Source organism: Nycticebus coucang, chromosome 4 (genome assembly GCF_027406575.1).
Source record: "Nycticebus coucang isolate mNycCou1 chromosome 4, mNycCou1.pri, whole genome shotgun sequence".
NCBI classification, from domain to species: Eukaryota; Metazoa; Chordata; class Mammalia; order Primates; family Lorisidae; genus Nycticebus; species Nycticebus coucang.
In genome coordinates this window covers 47,400,224-47,420,423 of record NC_069783.1, presented here as the reverse complement: position 1 = coordinate 47,420,423, position 20,200 = coordinate 47,400,224, and positions in this window count along the sequence as shown.

Sequence of the window (20,200 nt, the reverse complement as noted above, 5' to 3'; positions counted from 1 at the left end):
GTTCCCAACCCCAATGTGGTGTGGCACCGCGCTGTAAGGAGCCAAAACACCAAAGCTTTGAGCTTCTGCAGGAGTTTATGAGCTTTGTTTGGAGCTCTCCCCTAACTGAGGCCATCACTCTAACTAGAGAGCAGAGCTCTCTACTAAGCTGAATCCTTCAATACTGGAAGCATTTCGTGGAATGGGATTTCTAGCCTTAGGTATCGAGCAGCCTGCATTCTTCCCCGGGTCCTGCTCCTGAGACGTGGAGAAGCCTGAGCTGCTCCTTTTCATCTTGACTTCAATAAGACACAGTGTTATAATGATTCAGAGAGAAGCTAAGAAAAGGCTGAACTGAGACCAGGGAAGAGGATGGGCTTTGGAGGTTCCATAGTGTGAACCAAAGTGGTACCATCATGGAAAGCTGCCTCCTGCTCCTTCTAGGTAGGCAGCTGGTCCTTGCCAAATGCCTGTGCATTGGGGATTTGGGCTGCATAGATCCAAGAATGATGTCCCTTTCCCAGGAGAGTGAAATCTACTCATGCAGGGGTCAAAGTCTCATCAGAGGCGTCTACAACCACAAGGCACATGAGATGTCCTTTCCTCCACCCAGTTAATGTCCCCCAACCCTGCTCTCCTTTCCCCGTCTCAGCAGCACCACCCCCAAGCCCCACAGCTTGGTGCTTGTTGTGGTAGGTATTATCCTCACATCACTCACTGCCAAGTCTGTCGTGTCTCCATTCACTGGGACAGTCTACTTGAAGAATAACAGCCAATGTCAGATGCCTCATACACAGGATGTTAGAACAGAATGCGATGCCTCAGTTTTAATGGAGGCCCCAAAATAGTAGATATCAGGATGTCAAAGGAAATGGGAGGCAGAGCTCCATGCAGGTAAGCACAGCATAAGAATTTACAAAAGGAACAAAGGGGAACCTGTTCCCTGATGTATGGACCCCTCAGCCAGATCAAGGATAACAAAACTGGGTCAGAGGAGGACCCTGAGACAAGTTGACTGAGAGATTTCTTTGCAAGAAGTGGATGTGGGCTGTGATTTCCCCCCTTCCCTCTCTTTTCAGGGGTAGGGATGGCCTACTGCCAACAACTCACCTAAAGAGGGGCTCCAAGGCAACCAGCACGATGTTCTGTACTGTGACCTCTGCAAAAGGGGGACACTGAGGACCTGTGCCTGGCTCATATCTGTGGAAGACCACAAAGACCACTGAGGTCTGACTCCTGTATGGGAAATGTAGAAGTCGAGAAAAGAGCAACTGCGTGGTGGTGGCCAAGAGAGGCTGCTGCCCAGGAGTGAGCCTGCACTCACAGGAGCACGTGAGCTCTCCCACGGAGCTGCCTGTGAGCCGCCTGGGAAAGCAAACAGGTCTTTGTGGGCCCTGAGAGGGGAGTCTGTAAGAGGCTGACGGTGTATGCAGTGTCCAGAGGCTGAGGAAGGAATCCCAGAGGAACACCTGAAATAGCAGCACAGGGAGAGGGACCCAGCAGGGAAACCCCAAAGGGCCTATAAAGCACTCAGAAAAAGACTTTCCTTTAACCACTTTCCAGAGCCACCCAGCTAATCAAAACTGTCCTCTTCTCTCCCTTCTTCTCACATGAATCTATGGGGGATCAAAAGAGCAGCAAAGAAAGGTGGAAGGAGAGGAGAAGCAGCACGGGCCAAGTCCCCACCCCACGGAGGACCTACAGAGCGAGCAGGCCCCAACTCGGGAGAGGAGCCGGAAATGTCTCCTGTGCGGCTAGTTCAGAATTGTGATGGGTACTTCAGCCTGGCCATTCTGATTCCCAGATCGAGTCTTTGTAATTGATAGGGTCCTCCAGATGATGGCCTCAGGATGAGCATAAAGGCCATGGAGACTCCCAGCATTTTCCTCCAAGAGCAGAGATCTCCCCACTGAGGTAATCTACACATAGGGACAGTGATGTCCTTCTTCCATATACTAGTCATGATAAAAATGACCTTAGCCACAGTCAAGTCGTCCCAGACAGTAAGAACAAAATGGTCCAGTGAATTTTATCTCACTCCAAACAAGGGCTCTGTCCCTCGCACCCCTTGCACTCCTTCCACGAACGCACTGGCCGGAGAGCAGCTTCCTGAGGATTCGGTTCCCACTGGGGAGGTCGAGAAGGACATGAAGGACTCGAATCTCCCCAATTGCTTCCAAACCATTCACTGGGCTCCATGGAGTCTGATTTAGGGGTGCTGAAAAGTAACCCTGCTGCTCCTAAAATTTCTCCTCCCCATTTATCTCACTGGCCTGCCTCATTATGAATCTCACCTTTCCTTTGTTATAACCACGGGTTACAGGGTTACAATTAGCGTATCTGAGAAAGGTGAGACATTTTAAATTCACTTGCACCCTTTATTATAAATTACATTTCCCCAAATTTTAACCTCTGCTCCTTTTTGATAGATATTTTATTACTTTATTATTTAACATTATCACCACTATTTAATATCATGACTAAAATCAAAGAAACCATGGTACTGAATATACTTTAAAACACACATACACACACATACACTCTCCATAAATTTTGATCCTCCTCCATCCCAGACCTCACGCACACACCAACCCATCCTCTGGTTGAGTAACACCTTAGAACGGGCTGAGAACATGGTTTAGACAACAACAAAAAAAAAAAATAAAGCTGCCTGGTAATGGTTAGGCAGAGAGGGGGAAAAGCAAACAGGATTGCTGATGACTGTACCAAAATAACAGGGTGTCACCTTAGGCCAAGGAGACACAGTAGGCATACTGAGATCTTAGGGTTTAATTCTGTAACTATCGACACAGAACCATAATTTTTCCCAAAAGGATAGAGGATGATATGTTTGGATTCAAGACTGTAAAACTTTGTCTCATAAAATAGCATCCCATCTCTTATATATAATAATAATTCATTGTTCACCTACAAAGATGTTTTAGAAAACCAGCCGGGAATGAGAGCACACAGGAGGCAGCTTTGAAACCAGATAGTTTCTTAACAAGGTACATGACCCTGGGCACATTCCTTACCTTCTCTGACACTTTTTTCCTCAGTGGTAAAAATGGAATAAAAATCAATACCTTGAACATCTGCTGTGCAATTCGAACCATTACTAGAATATATGTCAGGCTCAGGGCATTGCACGCAGTAGGTGTTTCATATCATTTCAGCAATTTGTTATGACAGAAGCTTTCCCTGCAGACTCTTGAATACAAGGAGAAACAAAAGAGGAGGACTTAAGGACCCCCAAAAGATAACCTGTAAGGTAAGCAGGATTTTTCCCAAGGGATATTGACACCATCTGCCTGGAGTATCACACAGACTCCATAGCACCAGCCAACAAGCAGTGGCCGTGAGCAGATGCTGCTTCCCTTTTCTGTCCTGGGAATCTTAGGAGATAATCTAGCCCCACCTCCCTGACTGTTAAGAAGGGAAGGTGTTTATGGTGAAACCCAGAGGTGCTAAGGAGTGGAAGAGAAAAGACCAGAGAGAAGAAGAGGAAAAGGAAAAGCCCGGCAAAGGCTATCTTTGTCAGTTTCCTGGTCCTGCGGTAGCCTCTTCCCCCTCCCATTGCTATCACTCCACCCCCTTCCAGACACAGGCAGAATTAATTTGAGTCACACAAAGCCAGTCTTGCTACAATCCAGGCTAGGAGCTGATGGGCTGCATTATCTGTGCCCAGCTATTCTTTTGCTGGCACTAACAGGAAGGCTCCTTACTGTCTCTCTGCCATCTCACTCATCTACAGCCCCAGGTGACAGTCTCAACAACCCCAGCAGGTGCCTCTGCCTGGCCAGGATGGGCCCTGCAGCTCAAACATTTTCATTCCTGGAAGGAGGTCTTTCACCAAGCTGCAGAGGGTGCCAGGCATAAGGTCTCCTCTTTACCGGAGGCAGAGGACCAGGAGGCTGCAGAGTGAAGGAGTGGCACCCTGCCACCTCATGCCGCTGGACTAAAAAGAGAAGCCTGCTCCTTAACTTCTCAGGAGGTCCCACCTGTTAGGGGAAACTAGTGCCATCGCTCCCATCTATTAGGGAAGTGTGGTCCTAAGGTTTTTTTCTCAGCCTGTTGGTGAAACACAGACTCTCCTCATTCCCAGCTGCTACAGACAGCCCCTTCCCTTCCCCTGTTGAAAGGGATGTCTACAAGGATCCCACCCGTGTCCTCAGCCTGTCATGTCCAGCACCATAACAGACATTATCTTATTTAAGGTAAGGTAGGCACTTTTGTATTATTATAAAGCCTCTTCAACATAGATATAATTACACACATTTTACATTTGGGAAAAACGAAGGTTAAGGATGCTAATTAACATGCTCAAAATCACAAGTGTAGTAAGAAGTCAGTGAAAATTTAAGCCAAGTTTGCTTGCCTGCAATTCAGCACTCTGTCACAACAACAAACTGCCCACTCATACAGGCTCCCAACTCAATCCCCATTCCTCTTCCAGCCCCCAGGAAGGGCTCTTTGAATTAACAACTCCAAGCTTCAGTGCGTGCCCCTGGGACCAGATGTATAACTGAACAATTGCAAACTGCATGTCCTTTGCCACAACATAAAGCCATTGCTGGGAAACGCCACTCAACCTGGGACCACATCTCACCGCCTACCTTGCACCCAGGGTAGCCATGTGGCTCCAATGGAATGGGAGCAGAAGCAACGTTCCCACCACCGAGAGCCTGAGGTTTTCAAGAAGTAGATGTACCACCTTCGCTGTTTCTCTCCCTGTCTGATGGCCAAAAGTAGAGGACTTTTATACATGCTAGCAAGGTTCTCAACCTTGGCTACACATTAGATTCGTATGAGGCTTTTAACAATTCCAGTGCAAAAGCCACACCAAAAACCAATCAAATCAGAATCTTGGGGTGAAAGGCAGGTGTTGAATTTCAAAGCTCCACAGGAGAGTCTAGTATTCAGCCAAGACTGAGAAGCACTGCCCTAGGAGGGTGATAAAGCCACAAGATAGAAGAAACCTGGGTTTCTAAGCAGTGCAAGGAAAAAACCCACTCACTAACAATAAAGACATGCATTTTACCGTTAATGAGAAATAAACTTCTAATATTTTAAATTACTGATACTTTGAAAATGCATTTCTTAGAGAAGCCAGTATTATTCCAATGAATGTAGTCCATTAGGAATCCAGACGTAATAAAATGTTTTCATTTTTATTCCAAAGCATACTCAAGATGTGCTTTGCTGCTACTATCTACTTTGCCTGGGACAGGTTCAATCCTTGATGTCTGGGAACTGAAAGGTGCCTCTCTGTGTCTGTAGCCCCATGAGATCAAGCCAAACTGTGCCAAAACAGCAAACCAGCAACAGTTGCTTCACATTCCTACAGCATAGACACTGCTTTAAACACCTCATTCTTTATTTCGGTTTATCCTTTTAGTTTTTTCAGATGGATACAACAAAATACCATAAACTGGGTGGTTTACAAAAAACAGAAATTTACTTCAAGAGGTTGGAAAGCCCAAGATCAAGGAGCCAGCAGACTCGGTGTCTGGTGAAGGCTTGCTTGCTCACTCACAGATGGCTGTCTTTTCACTATGTTCTCAGATGGTGCAAAAAGCAAGTAGCTCCCTTGGGCCTCTTTTATAAGGGCACTAATCCCAATCCTGAGGGTGGGGTCTTCTAGAGATCCTACTTTTTAAACAGAGGGCCAGTTCACTGTCCCTCAGACTGTGGTGGGCCAGACTATAGTTTAAAAAAAAAAAAAAAAAAAAAACTATGAACAAATTCCTATGCACACTGCACATATCTTATTTTGAGGTAAAAAAAAAAAAATGGGAACAAATACAATCACACCACCTCATGTGGCCTGCGGGCCGTAGTTTGAGGACCCCTGGATCCTTTACCTTCACATACTATTCCTTTGGGAATTAGATTTCACCATGCACTTGGGAAGGGCACAAACATTCAGACACTAGCACCCTCATAAGAGCTCTAGGAGGAGGACCTCCTCCAGAGTGTGTGATAATGTCATTCACAGATGGAGATATGGTGGCCCACAGTTGACTCTTCCATGACATATATGGTCAAGGAGTAGTAGATCCAGAGTCCAGAACTAATTTTGTAGGTCAGTGTTCTTTTCACCATACCCTGAAATTCTAACATTTATTAGAGTCTCAAGCCAAAAGACAAGAACTAATTTGTCATGAGAGAGGATCCAACTATGAGTAAAGGAAAGTGAGCAAGGCAAGAAACAATGTTTAGGCTTTGGATGTACCTCAAAACCCTGTATGGTGGCAATAGATCCTGGACAAGAAGGGTCAGGTATCAACCTTTTGAAGAGCCCCTGTATCAAGAAATAGGGTGGGTCCACAAGCTCTAATGTGAGGGACTCAGCCTAGTCAGTAAGACTTAAATCCCATTATTGAAGCATCCTCCTCCACTTTTCCAAAGTCTTTTGCTAAATCTTAGGATAGCTTGGCACTGAGTCTCAGTCATTCCAGGGTGATGCTTTCAGAAACTTCTCACCTCCCCCACCTCTGCAGCCAGTAGGAAAGACTTGGGAAAAAAAAAAAAGAAGAACTGGTAAGGCTTGCAGCCTACTTTGTCAGACCCCACTATAGTGCTGAGCAGAGAATATGAGGCAAATAAAAAGGGCCTAAATTTGCATAAGGAGAAACCTAGAGGTCAATGTCATGTCCCTGGTAATATCAATGTGGCCCACACCCAGTTAGGCTTAAGCAGGAATGGAACCCCAGTAGAGCTCATCCCCTTTAGCAATGCAGTCTGTTCACACTGCTTACAGACCAGGACGTGGCTCTCCACACAGGTCATTGCAACCCAAAATATGCACTGGGAAGTGCCTTTAAAAATTTTATCTCATCTCTAATCTCCCAGGCCCTAAATTAAATGATTCAGAGATGCTTTAAAGGCAGCAGTGTCACAGGACCACCACACTGCACAATTATGATGTCACCATTCCCATCATAGTGTACATTAACAGATCCCTGGAGTTGTGCAGTACGCAACCTGCTCAACAAAACACTTCCAGCCTGCCTCCTCTTTGCAGGAAATTGTACCACATCCAGCTAAGTATAAGCTAGCTCTGATAGACAGGAATTTATTGACTAGAAGAATATCTAGTGGCAACACTAAATGAAAATTCAGGCAGCCCAGAAGAAAAGAGACCTGTCCTCTCCATCTGTCCTAATACTTGGCAACACTCAGCTATCTCATATTGAAATTGAGTTACTGGCTCACAAATCTGTTCCTTCACCAGCTTCTGAGCTCCACACAGTCAGGAATGCTCTTTTATCCTAGCACTCTACATAGAGTCTGACACATAGTAGGTGCTCAATACCTTTGTTGACAAATGTATGGGTGAATAGATGGATTCATTTATAAATTTATTGACTATTCTATACCAAGCCTGCCCTAGGCTCTTGGGATGTAATAGCAAACAAAACAGGCAAAAATCCCACTCCTGCCCTCATAGGGCTTACATTTTAGAAATTGGATGAGTGAATAATTGAGTAAAAGCACTTAATAAATTAAGGCTTTCACTACCAGGGGATGGAGGAGGAGAAAGTCTATGTGATAATAGTTGCCATTTACTGAGTACTAACCACAGGCCACAGGCTATACTCTCATAATCTAGTAGGCAATATGATGAGACTATGGCTGCAGAATCATGCTGTCAGAGTCACACCCAACTCTGCCACTTGCTATCTACATGACCTTGAACAAGTTACTTAGCCCCTCTTAGCCTCAGCTTCCTCAGCTACCGAATGGAAATAATACAGTTGTAACAAGGACTAAATCTTGCTGGTTCCTGGTATACACCGAGCTATCTCATATTGGCTGTTGTTACAATCCTTTTAGCCCTCACATCAGCCCTACAAAACAAGTACCATCAACACTTTGGAGATGCAAAAACCAAGGCTTAAGGAGGTAAAAGCAGTTATTTAAGGCTACACAGATGAGAACTAACAAAGCCAGATTCAACCCAAGCCTATTCGGTTCCAAAAGTTATGCTCTTAACCACTATGACTTGCTCAAAAACCAGTCTTATCATAGCAAGAGTGCCGGAGAGCCTGGAGGGGCTCTGGGGAAAGCCTTTAGGCAAAACTTCTCCCCATTAGGCAGTTACAGTGTTTATTTACCTTTCAAGTTAAGGTTTCTCACTCCAAGCTCCTTTTGTAAAGACCCTGCCTAACTAATCAGCAGTTGCAAAAGGATCACCAAAGAATGGAATTCTTGGGCCATTGATTTTAAGCCATTTGATTTTTTATTTTATCTGGGGGTGAGGGGAGATGGATCTTGGAAGGTTAGGATTGGGTAGAGCTGCACTGATCTAGTAGAAGTAGGCTCTAAGGGAGACGTGGTTTCACATTTGTGTACAATCTGGAGCAGAAGGAAATGGAAGTAGACATGGTGAGAAGCTAGTGCTCCAGGTACACATGTGTGGGCAGACTTGGTGCGAATGTGGCCCTTACAGAACTGCTCCTCGTGGTTGCTTGCTTAAATTGACTTGGTAAAAGAAGGAAAAGGTGAGCTTTCCATTATGCTAAGCACAGACTATTCTAACCTTCCTTGTCTGCTGTGGCAGTGACCAAACAACCAAGGGCACAGGTGAGATGGACACAGAGCTGGCTCAACCCTCCTCCCTGAAGAGAGAAGACAGCTGACCCTGAACCTCTAAGAAGGCTGAACTGGTATGGGCCAGTGATTTCAGTCCAGCATAAAGAGGCTAGAAGAGGAAATAAAGAGAAGAAAGAGAAAGGAATGATGGAGAAGGAAAGAAGAGAAGAAGAAGAAAGAGATAGAGAAGGACTTCTCACCATCCCACACCTAAGGAAAGGACAAGATGAACTTTTCCTCCCACCTCAACACATTTTTCATATCACCCTTTCCAGGATATGGAATAAAACAGCTCATACAACAGCTCATCCTCCCCAATACTGCCACCAACGAGACGTCCTCTCTTCATAGATCACCCACCCATATTAAAAATATCAATCACTATATTTTCCAGAGACAGGGAGATGAACAAGTGCTATATTTTGGAGACAAAGAAGGAAAGATGGAATTGCTGAGGGAAAGAAGAAATGGAGAAGTACCTAAAGCTCACTGCCAAGGTTTATGACACATTTTAAGACTGATATCTGACCTCTGAAGGCTCTGAAATCCCTTTTCAGTTTTATTTCCCCTGGATCTGCAGAAGTAAGAGGGAAAAGGTCCAAACATTAGTTTCATGGTTTAAGGCGGTTTGCCAATTTTTCTCCAAGTGAAATTTCACTTTACCGTCAATTTGGTGTTAAGATTTATCAATAGTGCTAAAAAGTCTCTGTTCCTCATCCTACCTTAGAGCAACCATTCCATAAATACTGGAGAGATTATGGGTGGGTGAGTGAGTCGGGGGTGAGCAGATAGGGGGTGAGTAGGTAGGGGGTGAGTGGGTGGAGGGTGGGCGGGTGGGAGGTGAGTAGGTGGGGGGGTCAGTGGGGGTGATGCATGGACAGATGGGGAGACCGGCAAGGAAATGGATGTGGATGAATAATTGGATGGATAGATGGGTAGACAAATAGGTAGATCTCCATACTCCTTTGCTTTCAAACAGTAGTATTTTTAAACAGTGGTCACTAGGAGTTGGTATATGCCACTGGAAAAGGTACCATAAATTTCTACATGACCGAAGTAGATTTAGTCAAACCCACCAACCTTAGGAAGGTAATTATTTCTCATCAAGTCACAGTTTTTTCTGTCATTCTTTCATTCTCCCTGTGCCACTTCCCTCAAATATCTCTGTCCACAGCAAATACCACCTTCTAGAAGAGAACTCCACCCTTAGTTCTGCCCTCTGTCCTGACCTCTGTCCTCGCCACAGCTGCCTCTCCTGTGTGTTCATCAAATGCCCCAGCACCACTTCAGTCCCAACATGCCTCCATGAATGTTGACACCTCCCCTCCCCACCTCAATCCCGCTCCCTTATCCAACTCCTATTTCTAAAGACTTACTATCTCCATTCTCCAAAGTTTTTATAATAAACCCAAAATCAGTTTGTATTATTTTCTTCCATCCATATGTGATCAGTCACCATGTCATCTTATCTCACTACTACAAAAGCCTTTTGAAAATGTTCAAGCCACTGATTTCTCCTCTTTACAATCAGTGTCATGCACATATTTATTCATTTATTCATTACTGCTACTCAAATTATTCATGCCTGTATATGCTCGGTGCTGAGTTCTACACTAGGGAATCAAAGATGAATGAAACACAATTGCAGACTTGAAATACCTCAAAATCTCAGCAGTACTTCATAAAGCAATACATTGTCTATATTCTGTTCCCTCCTCAAAACCTTTGGCAGCTCCTTATGTCTGGAGTCCATAATCATTGCCAAAAATCTGTTCTATCCTTGGCCTTGGTGGCTAGATTTAGGTACAAACTCACTTCAGTGTTTAAATAATAGTTACTGTGCATTGTATGAGCCACAGTGGAGTCTAGGCCAATGCCTGGCAGCTTCTCTTCTCTGAGTTATGATGCTGAGACTTGAGATGCTGAGTTGGGGCTCAAAGAAATAGCAGAATTGGCCAAAATTAAAATATTGGTGATAAATCAAGCAGTCATCTGGAGCTAGGAATGCTGATGCTGAGAAAGCACAAAAAGAATACTAATAATAATAGTAAAAATACTCTCCAAGAATATAAGGAGTCAAGAAGTTCAACCCCAAGTTAGCAGTGCTGGCACTTCCGGACCACACTGGAAAAAAGACCCTAAAAATATCAGAACAGCTTCTGAGAATGACCTCCATCATCTATCCTGCTTAGCTTTCCCTCTGATTTGTGCCCCAAAGGAACGTTCTTAATAAAAACCATATTAATCAATGAAAAAAGAAGGGAAGGGAAGAAAAGGAAAGGAAGGCAGGCAGAACAAGAGCTGACATTATAGGAAGGCTCAGAGAGAGAGCTAGATAGGTAACTAGATCTTTTCAGATCAAGAAAAATTTCCTTCTCTAGGAAAAGCACCCTCTCACTCTCATTCTGAAACTCAAACCCCAGGAATCTTAAATCTGCAGGTGTAGAGGGAAGGGAAAACAAAGCGAGACAAAATAGAGAATGTGAACCCAAATGGGCAGAAAACGCACTTTCCCCTGCACTCTGCATTTTCAGTAGAGGACTTTGGGGCAGGAAATTGTCTAAAGGAAGGAGGAGGTGGGCTGGGTCAGGAACCAGCTCTGACAAAGAGGGAAACTCTGTAGATGGGCCTCACACACTTAGGGCATGATCCTCCTGAATGGAGCACGGTGGCCAGGCCCAGGTAGAGGTCAACTTAGACGATCTCAGTCATAGAAACCTAGAATGCTAACCTGGGCATATCAACGTCATTGGAAGCTGATGAATGCTGTCTGCTAAGGACTGGAGCCCGAGGCTGATCAGCTACCTAAAGCTCCAGGAATGGTCATTTCATTTTTTCTCATCCCTGATTGTCTTCCCAAAAAGATTGATCTAACAGATTAATTTATCTCATCTTCTTAAAATTCAAACATAGCCAAAAGGTTTTGATCATTGGTCCTTTATCTCTTTAAGAGATAATCAGATGTTGCTAAATTTTTACCCTGTACTCTTCAGGGTTAAGTGAGAGAGACTAGAGACCCTCAATACGGATGTAGCTCCTGGGTACCTGTGGGGGACAAAGAGAAGAAATAGAAGTAGACAGGGACCCACGCCCATGGGCTTCAGAGGAAGATTCGGGTCCCAACTCTGCCACATGCTTAGCTGCTTCATCCCGAAAACGTCCCTGACTCTAGCCCCATATTTCCTGTTTGATAAGCTGGGATTCACCTACCTTGCAGAATTAAAAGGATTAACCAAGACAACTCACTTGGAATGGATATTGCTTCTCTTTTCATTCTCGTCCCTAGATTTGAAATTTGCTCTTACCTCAGTCCCAGGTGAACATTATAACTTCTCTAATTTTGAACACCTTTTTGCCCATCACATGTTGGGCAAAAAGCCCTGCTCAGTAACAGTGAAGAAGATGGGTTTAAACTTACTTTTCCTCCCCCACTACAATTTTTAGGGAATACTGAGAGGGAATAAAAAACTCTGTAGCATCTGTTGAGTTGCTACAGGAACAAGCGATACAGAATTCCACAACCAACAGGATACCACTTTGATAATCAGTTCTCACTGCTAGAAGAGGTCGCTTGCCTCAGTCCAGGACTTCTAACCTTTATAGTACCTGGACCACTGGCCAGGAAACCTAAGTTCTGTCTACACTCTCTTAGGACAATACTTGCCAAAGGGTAAGAAGAGGGTGCCTGACCAACATGCCTGACCAACCGCAGAAAGTGGTCATAAAAATCATGACACGGTCAAAAACTAAAAATGTTTTATGAGCATAAGACCTTATTCGTGTTATTCTTATCTGGATGGCTTGAAGGAAGAAATGAAAACAATTTGTGAGGAGGGCACCAATTTCAAGAAGAACCTGCCCTTATGAACCAGAATAAAGAAGGCAAATTCCACCCCATGTGCTGACAAACTGCTTCGTTTCCACATGTGCCCAGAAGAGTTGGGAAGATCAGAGTAAATCTGTATATTTACAAGCTAAGCAAAGAGAAAAATGCCATCATAAAACCTGCGGGGGAGGGATAATATAATAAAACAATACAGAGTGTCCTATACCCAGAGAAACAATAACAACGCTAAAACAGAAATAGCTTATTAAGTTAAAACAACAGTAAATCTGTCAGAACAGCCCATAGAAACTCTCATTTTATGATAGTAAAAAGCCTCTACTAGGCCTATTGTCTTATACTTTCATTAAACTACAGTTTTATAAGCTAAATTATTGCCAGTTCTTGCTTAATTCCCAGAATGAAATCTAGTTACACTCTTAATTTGGGAGATACATCTTTTGCAATTGACAGGTCCTTAACAGACAGTTTCCAAAGCCCGACTCGACTTCAGAAAAATAGGAAACGGAGGCATAGGAGCACCAAGCCAACAATTTGGGTTTCGGACACTATCCAGATGTGACCCTTTGTGACTACACAGAGGCAACTATCCAGGCCATTCTCCTACCAGACCCCCAGGTACCTTCTTACAAAGGAAAAGTGAAACAAGGAAGTTGATAATTTGCCTCATCCAGCTAAGAAAGTTGAGAACTTAAGAGAAGTTGAAGTTCAAACCTCGTTAGCAGGCTGCGCTGTAGTCCTCACAAGTCCCCACACACAGGACTTCTGAGGACTATAACATTCCAAGCACATAGCCAAGGAATGCTGGTGTCTTTTGCTGGTTAAGTATTGGTTCTACTAGTCCCTGGACTAGCATGGTCCAGTTCCTCTTTGCTCTGGGGGCCTGCTTGCTGTCTATTCCCAGCTTGCACTGACTACCTCACCATTCTCCCATTACCACGTCCTGACGTTCTCCTCACAGCATGACTGCCAGCGGCTGCCAGCGGCCCTGGCCAGGGCCAGCCCAGGCACCTCTGCTGGGTTCTCCCCCTCCAGGACTGCCCAGGTCTAGTGAGCAGGGTCTGGATGTGAGTTCCTATATGACAGAGGAGGAGGCGAAACAGGAGTTGGCAGAGCTTAGAGCACGGGGAGGTTGCTCAAAGGTGCTGCCCAGGCCCTTAGTGCAGTGAATACCAAGTGAATATAAAGGAGTGTATGTTGAATGGAGTTAGCTATTGAAAGTTTGGCTTTGAAAGTCTGGATTTTCTCTAGTATCTGGCTGGACAAGAGTTTTTGTGGTAAAATCTCAGGAAAGAATTCTTGTGTTCAGTGCCATCCACATACCCAGTTCTATTAGTGAAATTATTTCTACTACTTGAGACCTCCCAAAGATGACCTTGAATCTAGCCATGTTATGTTTTATACTGCTTAGCACTTGACACAACAGCCACCAATCTCCCTTCTACTTGTCAAACCCCAGCCCCGCTCCCACCTCTCCTGGCTCCCGTGCTGCCCCACAACAAACTTAATGTTCTGGGGCCTCATGTTCCCACTGCAGACCTGGTTCACACTGTAGCCTCTGCCTGAAATGACCTCACCCATGAAGCATACTTCTCCCATTCTTCACAGCCCTGATCAACTCTCACCTCTCCCATGCAGGCTTTCTTGGTTCCCCATGTCAAAAATAATCTCTTTCGCCCCTGGTATCTCAAGGCCCTGTGCTTCCAGCCCCATGATAGTATTTATCCTTGTCTACTTAGTATAAATAGAAGAATTATTGAGAAAGTCATTGGTGTTGAAGTTTCTTTAGGGACAGAGGTTAAGGTGAGGCACCAATGAATGGGTGGGGATCAGAGATTGGGGGATATTGGATGGCAGTCTGCAGTCCCTGGGAAAGGTATAGGAGGGACATCTCTGAGACACCCCCAGAGCATCAGGACTGGGAGGCAGAAGGACAGGTCACTGTCTACCCAGCCAGTATGTAGACAAAATGGCAAATGGGAAAAGGGAAACAGCATAAACCAAGGGCAGGCCCTCCCCAGCTTGGGGAAACATGCAAGCTCAGAATTCTTCTATTATCTCAATAACGTCAGGGAGGAAATCAACAATGACTAAGATCTAACTTCCAACCAACAGGCAGGTGGAATCTCAGAGCAAATAAGCTTTGATTTAGAAAAGCAAAGAATTATGACATGATTGTATTAAAAATTCAAACTTGGTACATTTGTGTGAAATCACTCATGAGGTTTTGGCCTTCCCCACTGGATCAGAAACTCCTAGAATCAGGGAACTTCTCCTCCCTCCTCCTACCCTTCTTTATCCCACCCCAAGTTTTTGTTTCCCTAGTCAAAATTATTAAAAGCAGTCCCTGAGGTCACAAAATAACAACTAAAGGAGATGATGCCATTTCACTGCTTGCAATCCACAACCGGAAAAGACAGAAAAGACAAGCGTCCAGATCATCATTCCATAAATCCCGGATTCTGCTGGAAAAGCAGACAAAGGCAGCTGGGAGCCAGGCTGCTGCTTTGTTTCTGCAACTCTTTCCATTGCAGTGCCCTTTATATATGCAACCCGGGTGGAATACATCATAAAAGGTGACATTTTATCACAGCAGTTTGTAAATTTTACAGAAGCAGGCTCCCTGTAAATCACCCAGCTTATTCCCTCACTGACTTTATTACAGCAAATCCAGTCATGGATAAACTGTATGCCAGTTTACTTGAAATTTATCTTTTTTATTCAAGCTGAACTGAGTCCTTTTAATATTCTTCTCTCTTCTAATGATAAGGCATAATGATAACCTTATTTTCTATTCAGACAGCTTTAAGGACTCTCATTTCTCTGGAAACGCAGTTCCTATTCGGGGCCTCTTTTCTCCCAGAGCCATTTAGAATTTGTTGCGGTGCGTATCTCCCTGCACCAAGTCTTTTAACTCCCTAGAACCTTCAGTTATTTTTATTCCTTATTTTCCTACAGCCCTTTGCTTCCTCAGTCCCAGGCTTTTCCCTCCTGCAACAGCTGCCAAGTCCTCCATCTCCCCACCTAGCACCCTAGAGTCTCAGCCTCTAGATCAGACATTTAGGGACCGAATAGCTGCATGAAATTGCTTATTCCTCCTGAGCTGTCCAACACATGCGGCACTCACTATATTAAGCACTCGAAATGTGACTAGTTCAAATCAAGATATACTAGACAACATCAAGTTAGCGAACACATCCTAGAAAAAGTGCCACATACCTCCTCGTTGAATTTCACTATGGTCACCAGATGGCCAAGGGGAGTACTACGAAGGTGACCATAGGGATACTCAGCAAGGAGGTATGTAGCACTTTTTCTAAGATGAGTTTACAAACTTAATTACCTCATATGTATAAAATATACTCTGGATCTTGAAAATTTGGTAAAAATGTCTCTTTTTATATTGATTACAAGTTTAGATAATATTTTGGATATAGGAAGTTAAATAAGACATACAAACTATACCTGTTTCTTTTGCATTTTTAATACAGCTATTAGAAAACTTAAAATGACATCTCGTGGCCTGCACCATATACTATTAGACTGCACTGCTCTGGCACATCTGATCACTCTTGCAAGATGAACACTCACTCTCTCCAAGAAGGCTTCTCCGCTCTCTCACCACAGTGAGTGAATCCCTGGGCTTCTGTCTTAGAGATCTCACAGTTGAGCAGATGACTGTTAGCTGTGTCATTGCAAGTCCACAGGTTTCTCCATATGGGTCCATGAGAGCAAGGTGACAATTTTGTGGTGACTTGAATTCCCCTTAGCTCTTTGATAAGTAAGGGGCTCAGGAAAAGGGTGGATGAATGGATGCAGAATAAACAGACAATTCTTGACCCTCGCTGGTGGGAGCCAAGACCTAGCAGTCAGGAACACAGCTATTTACTAGATTATGATCTTCCTGGAATGAGGGTCTCTCTCCTGATTATCTCATCAGGAGGTCAAAGTGCTGCGAACAAAGAATTATTCACGTAGATGTACAATGAATTGCCTGAGGTCATCCTGCACCAAGGAACTCAACCTAAGGCAAGGGGTTTTCATCAGGCCAAAAAAGCAGAAGCAGACCCAGAATGGGGCTGTCTGCCACAGGCACTGATATTACAATCACTGTCTCCTTCTCCAGAGTACTGTGTCAGCCGCCACCTGCAACTGTATTCCAAAAACGATGCTTTCATCACATTCCTGCCTCACGTGTCCCTGTTGCCCCAGGACGGTGTTTGAGTTCTTTAATGTGCCAATCTACCATGCCACTCTCATCTCATACTTCCCAGTATGTTGCTTCCAGTTAGTCTCCTGGCTTATGTGTACAGGACCCATCCTTCCTCCTGCATCAACCTGCCCTTTCTCTCTGCCCATCTAACCTGTACCAGTGCTAAAGACTTGGCTAAAACCAAGCTGGTGAGCTTCTCCATGAAACCTGCCCACCTCCTCCAGCTGACTTCAATCTTCCCATCCCTGAGACCTACAAGCCCATGTGGAATCACTGTCAAGATCAATATATCGAGTTTCTGTTTCTAAAGTCAGATGATAAAGCACTCACCTACAGAAATCATAGCTCATAAACTCCTACAGACTACGAGACACATCATACTGCTGAGTGAATTTAGGCCAAATTGAATTAAGCCAATTAAAATACTAATACCCTGAAAAGGGTACAGCCCAGTATCTCCACATGACTGGCAGAGAAGGAGGTGAGTCCTGTGAGTGGGCAGAGACACCGGCTGTGGCTGTACCACAGCACCCTGAAGGGGACCAATGTTCTCCTGCACCTGAGGAGGGGATGAGCAAGGGCTAAACATGGAGCCACATTTCAGAGGATTTGTGCTGAAGGTGAAAAGGTCAGCAGCAGCTTTCTCTAGGGCCAGAGCAATCCCAACTGAGCCTTGGGCATATAAAACTGTAAGCAGCCAAATACATTACCTAACCCAACGCCTGATTTTTTAGATATGACAATAGAGGCCTAGGACAGGCATAATGATCCCTCAGGAGTCCAGGAATAAGTAGTGACAAAGTTCAACCTCGAATGCCAGCCTGATGAGGATATTTATTCTACAGACAAGGTTCCCAGGCTCTGATCAAAGAGCCAACTATATCAACATCACACAGAACACCTTTCTAAAGATCCAGAGTGTGGGATCCCCACTTACAAAGATTTTGAATCACTAGATCTGGGTAAGACTGAGAATCCAAATTTTTATAAAACTCCCCGAGTGACTCTTGACACGTTTCCAGTTGAGAGGCAGTTGCTCCCACACTGTACGCCGGCTAGGCCCTTCACGGAGTTGAAGGCAGAAAACCCCATCCTTTCGGGTAGCCCCCAGTATCTGAAGGTAAGCACGTAAAATAACCATCCCCATGGGTTCCTGGCCACGCTCAACTCAGAGATCATACAGGGACTACAAGTGTGGTTAGGGCAAGGTAGAACTCAGGAGGAAGTGGAGGTTGGGGGAGGCTCAGGGAGGGCTGGCACCTCCGTCCAGCCCCAAAGGCCCAGTATACACTGCTCACCTGTGTATGCCATTTGGTTACAAGCTAACCAATCCAATCAGTTGAGTAGTAAATATTGAGAAAAGACCGTAAAAGTTATTAGGTTTTGAAAATCACAGAGGATTAAGAGGTCTGGATAACTTAGAGAAAATTACAGAGTGGGTGAAAAGCTGAACTTTCAGGCACACTTCCTGGTTTGAAGTGTCTTGCTTTCCAAGCAGCTCTGAGCAAATAGGGCCAAGCTGACCACATGCCCCTGACTGATCCATGACACATCTCAGCTGAAAGCACTTCTTAGTTATGCAGAGTCTGTGAGTTCCACTCTTAGCAGACCCAAAACACTGTACTTGACCTTAGCATAGTGGGCAAATGAATAATTTGGAATGAAGAGAAATGAGTGCAAATCCCAGCTCTTCTGCTCGTTTCCAGAAGTTAACTAACCTCTCTAACATCAGTTTTCTCAGCTGCAGAATGGGAAAAGAAAAAACACTATCTCTCACATGAAGATGAAATAAGATGATATGCTCAGAAAATATCAGTTCCTTTTCTGGACTCTAAATTCTAGGGAAATAGCATTTACAGATGTTCACGCGCACGCACACACACAACCCCCATCACTGAAAGTGCTGCTTGAGGTGTGGTCTGTGGGACAGCAGCATCAGCATAAACTGGGAGCTTGTTAGTAACACAAATTCTCAGATCCCCTCTCAAACCTACTGAATCAGGGTCTTTGGGTATTTCTTATCCATGTTAAACTTTGAAAGTCCTTCTCTGGAGATCTGGTCAGAGGTGGGACAAAGGTGAAAAAGCTGGGGACATGTTTTAATCCTAGTTTTAGAGAACCAAAATAAAATCCATAGCCCTGGCCTTCTCAGCAATCTTTTTTTTTTTTTTTTTTTTTGAGACAGTCTCACTATGTCGCCCTCAGTAGAGTGCCATGGCATCACAGCTCACAGCAACCTCAAACTCTTGGGCTTAACCAATTCTCTTGCCTCAGCCTCCCAAGTAGCTGGGACTACAGGCACCCACCACAATGCCCAGGTATTTTGTTGTTGTTATTGCAGTTGGCCCAGGCTAACTAAACAATGAACCCGCTGCCCTCGGTGCATGTGGTCAGTGCTGTAACCACTGTGCTACTGGTGCCAAGCTTCAGCAACCTTTTCAATCTAAGGCTACCTGGACCCCAGACCAGTGTGATCCACTTTATTCCCAATTGCGATCCAACCTTAAAACAGGTGAGCCCTGGGCCTCATGGGTGCTAATCTCCTTGCCCATAAATCAGATCATGCTCTTCCCTTAGCATAGGATGGATGTAGGGTTTTGTACTTGCTCAGATAGGAAGTTGTACTTATCCTACAATAGGGAAGAATGGATGCCTGAGCCATGATGTAGCCTTGATAAACTAGTCCTTAAAAGATGGAAAGGATTAACCTAACAAACAGAATCCAGCAACACATCAAACAAATTACACATCATGACCAAGTCGGTTTTATCCTAGGGTCTCAAGGCTAGTTCAATATACATAAATCTATAAATATAATTCAGCACATAAACAAATTAAAACACAAAGACTATATGATTCTCTCAATTGGTGCAGAAAAATCTTTTGATAATATCCAGCATCCCTTCATGATCAGAACACTTAAAAAAGGGTATAGAAGGGACATTTCTTAAACTGATAGAGGCCATCTACAGCAAACACACAGCCAATATCATATTGAATGGAGTTAAATTGAAATCATTCCCACTTAGATCAGGAACCAGGCAAGGTTGCCCATTGTCTCCATTGCTCTTTAACATTGTAATGGAAGTTTTAGTCATCACAATTAGGGAAGAAAAGGCAATCAAGGGTATCCATAGAGGGTCAGAAGAGATCTAACTTTCGGTCTTCGCAGATGATATGATTGTATATCTGAAAAACACCAGGGATTCTACTACAAAACTCTTAGAAGTGATCAAGGAATACAGCAGCATCTCAGGTTACAAAATCAACATTCATAAATCGGTAGCCTTTATATATACCAACAATAATCAAGCTGAAAAAACAGTCAAGGACTCTATTCCTTTCACAGTAGTGCCAAAGAAGATGAACTATTTAGGAGTTTATCTAACAAAGGACGTGAAAGATCTCTATAAAGAGAACTATGAAACTCTAAGAAAAGAAATAGTTGAAAATGTTAACAAATGGAAAAATATACCATGTTCATGGCTGGGAAGAATCAACATTGTTAAAATGTCCATACTACCCAAAGCAATATACAATTTTAATGCAATCCCTATTAAAGTTCC